The following is a 7,383-nucleotide window of genomic DNA, read 5'->3' on the forward strand; positions in this document are numbered from 1 at the left end:
TTTTTTACATTTTATTCACTCAAGCAATATTTATTGAGCACTTACTATGTGCCAGGCACTGGGATTATAGCTGTGAACAAGATAGAAAAAAAATTCCCCACTTCATGGAACTTATGTTCCAGTTGGGAAGACAGATGATGAACAAAAATAATAATAATAAGGAAAAATACATAAAATGCCGGATAATGATAAGTTCTACAGAGAAAAATAATGCAGCAAAGGTGGAGATGGACTGTGAGGTGTGATCGAGGAAGGCCTTACTGACAAGCTGGTATTTGAGCAAATACCTGAAGCAAGTGAGGAAGCAAGCCTTGAGGATATCTGTGTGAAGAATGCTCCAGCCAGAAAGAATAGCAAGTGCAAAGACCCTGAGGCAGGACTCTTCCTTGTGTGTCTGAGGAGCAGTGAGGAAGCCAGTGCATCTAGACAGGGGTGAGTGAGAGAGATGACGTCAGGGAGGTGTCAGGGGTACAAGTCTTGGAGGGCCTCATAGGCTCCGTGGCTTTTACTCTGCATGAGGTGGGAGCCATGGAGGGTTCTGAGCAAAAGAGGGACATCGTCGGACTTAGGCTTTTTTTTTTTTTTTTTTTTTTTGCGGTACGCGGGCCTCTCTGTTGTGGCCTCACTGTTGTGGCCTCTCCCGTTGCAGAGCACAGGCTCCGGACGCGCAGGCTCAGCGGCCATGGCTCACGGGCCCAGCCGCTCCACGGCACGTGGGATCTACCCGGACCGGGGCACGAACCTGTGTCCCCTGCATCGGCAGGCGGACTCTCAACCACTGTGCCACCAGGGAAGCCCCGGACTTAGGCTTTGATACACTCCCTCCGGTTGCATGAGATGAGTGGACTGTGTGCGTGTGTGTGTGTGCGTGTGTGTGCGTGTGTGTGTGTGTGTGTGAGGATGGGGTGGGGGACAGGCGTGGAAGCAGGGAGGCCATTGAGGACCTACTGCAGTAGTCTAGGCACAAGATGATAGTGACCAGATCAGGGTGTTGGCCACGGAGGTGGGAGAAGAGGTTGGATTCTGGTTATACTTACTGTATTTCCCACCTAGCTCTTTTTAGCACTTATGAGAAACTTCCTTCATTCACTCTGAGCCAGCCACATTGCCCTTGCACGATTCGGCCTCAGGGCTGTATCTTTTAATCCCCCAAAGACCCTATGAGTTCATTTGATTGTTAAATAGCCCCGTTTTACAGAAGAGGAAACTGAGACATAGGAAGATGAGCTCCTGCTCACTCTGTATTTTCTAAAGAGGCTCACAGTTGTATCTCCCATCCCTCATGATTTTTTTTTCTTTTGAAAAACAGCTTTATTGAGATATGATTTGCATACCACAAAATTCACCCTTTTAAAGTATACAATCCAGGGGGGTTGGGTATACTCACAGACTTGTGCAACCATTACCACTATCTAATTTAGAACATTGTCATCACCCCCCAGAGAAACCCTGTACCCATTAGCAGTAGTTCCCCATTTCCCCCTTCCCAGACTCTGGCAACCAGGAATCTAATTTCTGTCTCTGTGAATTTGCCTCTTCTGGACGTTTCATATAAATGGAATCATACAACCTATGGGTTTTCATGACTGGTTTCTTCCACTTAGCATGTCTTTGAGGTTTATCCATGATGTAGCCTGTATCAGTGCTGCATTCCTTTTCATGGCTGAATAATACTCTGTTAAATGGATATGGTACACTTTGTTTATCCATTCATCTGTTGACAGATGTTTGTTTTCGAGTGACATATGTCCTCACTTCTCTTGAGTATATATATGTAGGAATGGAATTGCTGGTGAAACTCCATGTTTAACCTTTTGAGGAACCGCTTTTCCAAACTGTTTTCCAAAGGGTCTGCACCATTCTGAACTCTCACCAGCAATGTGTGAGGTTCTAGCTTCCGTACATCCTCCTCAGGCTCTTCTTATAAAGTGACTTTGACTCTCCTTCCATTGAGTGATGAGGTAGGTCTCTCTGTCCTCTCCTGTCCCTTCCCCTTGAACCTTGGATGACCTTTATGACTACATCAACTGACTAAGTACAGTGAAAATGATCCTACATGACGTCCAAGCCCAGATCATAAGAATGCCTTGCACTTCCAGCTTGCTCTCTTGGAATGCTTGCTCTGGGAACCCAGCTGCCATGTTGTGAGGAAGGCCAACTAGCCCTGAGTGAAGCGACCACACGGAGAAGTCACGTATAGGGTGTCCTACTGCCAGCCCCTCTGAGGAACCAGCTGCCAGCCTGTGGCAAGTGAAGACTCTCCACATGATACCAGTGCCCCCCAAGCACCAAGTCACCCCCAGTTTTCAAGTCACCCCAGCTGAGACTGCTGACATCATAGAACAGAGAATACATCTCTTCGTGCCTTGTCTAAATTCCTGACCCACGGGTTCCAGGAGATACAAATCCAAAAGAATAGAATGGATGTTTTATGCCACTAAGTTTGGGAGTGTTTGTTATGCGGCAGTAGTAGTAACCAAAACACACAGCTAGCAAGGGGTAAGGTCAGAATTCAAACCCTAGCCTGTCTGGCCTCAGGGTCATCCCTTTCTGATCCCATGGGTGCTGTCCCATTCCTCAGGCCGTGATGAGGGGGGTAGACGCTCTTTTCCCAGCCCCATTTGACTCAGTGCATCAGGTGACATCCCCTTTCTCAGGGTGACCTTCTGGCAGCAACATAAACCATGGATGGAAATGCCTTCCTTTTGTTTGTCACATTGTTGCTGCTGCCACGGTTATTATTTAATACACAAGAATTCTTATTCTTTCTACAGAAGTTAGAATAAACAAATAAGGAAAAATAAAGTCCACCTGTCATACCCAGCATGCAGGGGAAATCTCCATGAAACACTAGACTCCAGGGTTGAATCACACGATACAGGCAGTTAACTTAGACGATTTCACCATGAACACTGGGCCAAAGGGGGGACAGGAGAGAGAGAAATGACCTAAATAGCTCAGGTGAGCTGACAGATCCTATCTTGTGTTCAGCACGTCCCCAAGCACAAGGCAGCCCCTCCATCCAGTGGCTATTTTGATTTACAAAGAATTCGTAGTGCACTATGGTTGAGAGAAAATTTAACTGATTTTCTAGGATCATTTTGGCTCTACATAAAAGGAGAACTGTTTCCCCCCAACAAAAATGGGATTGCTTTACACATATTGCTTTGAACTTGCCTTTTTCATGTAACAACATACCTGGAACTGCTTCCTGTGTAAGCTACTTCCTCGTGGCCTTTTTTGTAGGAGGGAAGCTTTTGTGTGCTTCACATGATATCTTGGTCTGGGCTGTAACACAGTAAAAGTCTACTGAAACACCATGAATCTTCTAGTCATAATGTTGAGCGAAAGAAACCAGACAGGAAAGAGCCCATACTGTGTGATTCCATTTATATAAAGTCCAAAAGCAATAAAATTAAGCAATGGGGTCAGAACTCAAGACAGTGGTTAGTTAACCTTAGGGAGCATTTACTGGGAGGAGACATGAAGGGGGCTTCTGGAATGTTCTGTTTTATTCTGGAACATTCATCTGGATGCTGATTAGATGAGTTTGTCCACTTGGTGAGAATTCTCTGTATGATGTATGCACCCTTCTGCGCAAAAAATAACAAAAAATACTCATGTTTTCAGAACGTGGGTGGTGCTGTATGGAAATACATGTTTCATGTTTTTGCCACATGTAGACATATGTGACTGCTTAGAGGATTGGACATGGAGTTGGAAAACCTGGGTCTGAATCCTGGCTTGGCCTCTGATAAATGTGTCACCTTGGGCAAATTACTTAACCTCTCTGAGCCTCAGTTTCTTCATCTGGACTCCTTATCAAGCCCACAAGGCCCACAGGATCAGCCCCTGCCACCCTCTCCAAGTGGCTCTACCAACGCTCTTTGACTCTCTGTCTAAGCCACAGCCACACTGGCCACCATTCTGCTTCTGCCACAGGCAAAGCTTAGTGGAGCCACAGGGCCCTTGCACTAGCTATTCCTGCTTCTGTCCTCTCCCTGATTTTCTTGTGATTGGTTCCTTTTTCTCATTCATGTCTCAATTCAAGTATCGCCTCTTCAGAGAGCCCCTCACTGACCACTCCCCACACCAACCATTATCAATTATATTCCCTGGTCTCATTTTTCTTCCCAGCGGTTCTGTCTGAAATTGTCATACTTGTTTTTCTGTGTTTCTGTTGGTTACTTTTTATCTGTTCAGCACTCCCTCTGGACCCATGGGCTCCATGAAATCAGGGATCTTGAGAGTCTTGTTCATTGCTAACATCCTGATCACCTAAAACAGTAACTATTTGTTGTATGAGTTAATCAATCCACACAGTGGTCTGATTCTATATACTTTGTAGAATCCTCAAGAGGTTCAATGAGATGGTGTCTTGAAAGTGTGTTTTAAGCATCCAGGTTTATAAAACACGAGAGAACCTTGAAAGCCTTGTTTGAATGTGGTCAATTACTGAGAGGACTCTAAATAGCCATAGGTTTCCCCTTGAGCTAGACCTTCGATAGTCTGATCTCTGCTAAAAGTCACCATAACTTCTGCAGCCATTTCCCTCCTCGTCTTTTGTGCTATTGGCTGTTTGCCTGGAACAAAATCACTGATATTCTTGTTTAGTTTATTTATCTCTATAATATTACTTTAACATGATATTAAGTAATTCAAAAGATACAAAGAGTTTAATGAGAAGTCTGTCTCCCTCTGACTCTTGACACAGAGGCAGCTAACATTTCCAGATACCCGGTAAGTGATTCCAGAAATTTTCTACACATAAACAGGCGTGTAGGGATATATATCCCCACCTTTTCTGTTTATACAAAAAGGATCGGATTACACACAGATCTGCTTTATATCCTGGCTTTTTCTTTTTTCCACTTTACAGTCTATTTCCATATCACTGCATATGAAGCGGTCTTGCTGTTTTCAGAGACTGTATGGCACATCATGATGTATCCGTTCCCCTATCCATGGATGCAGGTGAACTCAGTCGTTTGCTACTGAAAACAGTGACTGTCCTCAAACATACATCTTGGGGCCCAGAGAGTCAGAGGAGTCCTTTGGAGTCTGTTAAAGGAAGCCAAGAGCTCACCCTTCCCCAACCTCCTCTCCACCCCGCTCCAAACACCCTCCCCGGTGTTTGTGTTTTGGCCTTTTAAAGACTTTTTCAAAGTTGACTTTGGCTTCTTGGCCTGAACTCTGAAGTGTTTGAGCTGATAAGATAATGGGCTTGGCGAAGGGGGGCAGGAGCAAATAGTTACCTTGGAGGCCCTCAGCCCAAGCAGAAGAGGGGGCCGTGGCCCCCCTCCAGCAGCAGGCGGTGTGGACAGAAGGAGGGTGAATCCGTGCTGCGGGAGGCTGGGAGGTGGGTGTGTGCGCTGCCCGCAGGCAGCTCCTTGCCAGCGCCAGTGCCGAGAGGGCCCAGCAAGGGTTGCCTTGTTGACCAGGGCCTCTCAGAAACCAAACAAGACACCACGGGCAAGTTAGAGCAAAGTCCTGGTAAACCTCCAGACCCGGGCACATCTCAAGAGGCCTTGAACCCCGAGGGACCTGAGGGGCCACAGGAGGGCCCAGTCTCCGTGGCTGTGGCACAGTCGTGACACAGAGTCACCACATGCTGTCAGCTATTATCTCATTCCAGGGATTTTATCTGCCCAGCACTGAGCTAGGTCCCAGGCCACAGAAGTGAATGAATTAGTCCAGATTCTAGCTTTATTCAGTCTAGAATAACAGAGTGGTGACAAACAGGCAAGGAGTCCCCAGGGTGCCACAGATGGGCTGTGGGAGCCAGAGCAGGGGCACTGCCTGGCCTAGGGTAGAGGAAAGCCTCTTCAGTCATGACACATCCCAGCTGAACAACCCCCTGGGGCTCCCCAGGGCTCCCTAAGAGTCCCAGGGCCCACAGCCCCTGTGTGATCTGGCGCCACCCACCTCCCCAGCCTGGGCTAGCTTCGTTGTCAGCTTGTCAACACCCCACACTGCTCCTACCTCGGGTCTTCATAGCGCTGCTCCCTCTGCCTGCAATGCCCTCACCTCCTACCTCCTCAGCCGAGATGTCACCTTCTCCTCCAGGAAGCCCTCCTGGATGCCCAGGATGGGTCTGGAGGCCCCTCAGGGCTGTCTCATGCTGCTGTACATTCCCTGTCTCAGCTCTGACCACTCTGGATTGGGGTCACCATTTGCAGGTGGCCCAAGTGCCCCAGCATGGCCGGAGTCCAAGCTCTGTGGCTGGCCCGCCCAGATTCAAATGCTGGCTCCCCCTCTTAGCTGTACAACTTGGGCCGCAGTTTTCTCATCTAGAAAGTGGGCATTATGACGGCACACACCTCACAGGATGGCTGTGAGGAAGAAGTGATTTAATTTAAGTGCTTAGAGCAGTGTCTGGCGCAGAATTTGTGCTCAGTATTATTACACGGTCTCTCTCCCCCACAGACCATAATAGGTACTCACTTAACGTTTGCTGGATAAACTTATGCAGACCTTCAGATATGTTCGTGAAGATGAGCAGTGGGGGGAAATGCTTGCGATATAATGGAAAAGTTTTTAAAAACACAACACTAAGTAGTTGAGCAGTATGACTTACAACTATGCAAACACACCACACACACACTCACACACACACCTTTAGCTTAGGAGAAAGAGAAAAAAACAGGATGTTTGTGTGGTTGCATTAGAAGGATGGGACAAAGAATAATTTTTCTTCTTTCTTATTTGATGTGTTTTTTTCTAATCTTCTTTAATAAGCATGGTTTCAATTTAAATGGGAAAAAATAAAAACAAATCTAGAGAAAGGGAAGCCCGCAAGCCTTTTCTGTTCCATAGAGTTTTCCCACAAACTGGGTCAGGGTGGGGCTGGGTGGTCAGAGAAAGAGCTGCCCTTTAGAAGTGAAGCAAGAGTGGGAAAACCAGCGCGTTCTGGGCCGGTGGAAGGTGTCAGCCGACCAGGGGGAAGTTGTGCGAATAATGACAAAGCAAGCCCTCTCCCAGCATGGGGCATGGTGGAGACTGTGGACGCTGCCACTCCCCAAAGCCTCCCCAGACCCCAAGCTGGGCTAGTGACCCTGCCTAACGCCACAGCCCCATGTGTCCCTGTAGCCTAACATGTATCACACCACCGTGTCTGTGCCCTTCTTCACGTACATTACCTAGCTTAACCTGGTTCTGACAACCTGCCTGTGAGCAAGCTGTAGGTCACTATGTTAGCCTCATTTCACAGAGGGGAAAACCGAGGCTCAAAATGTTTAATGATTTGTCCAAGGTTGCCTAGCTGGCAAATGGCAGAGTCTAAATTTAACACCATTTGGTTCCATCCTTGTCTATGATTGGCCTCCTTCTTCTCATTTCTACTAAACCAAATGGTGAGTTTCTAGATAAAGGGATGGGCTCACA

This window comes from Delphinapterus leucas, chromosome 15 (assembly GCF_059928025.1).
Source record: "Delphinapterus leucas isolate spDelLeu-1000000601 "Yukka" chromosome 15, BTC_Dleu_Yukka2, whole genome shotgun sequence".
Classification (NCBI taxonomy): domain Eukaryota; kingdom Metazoa; phylum Chordata; class Mammalia; order Artiodactyla; family Monodontidae; genus Delphinapterus; species Delphinapterus leucas.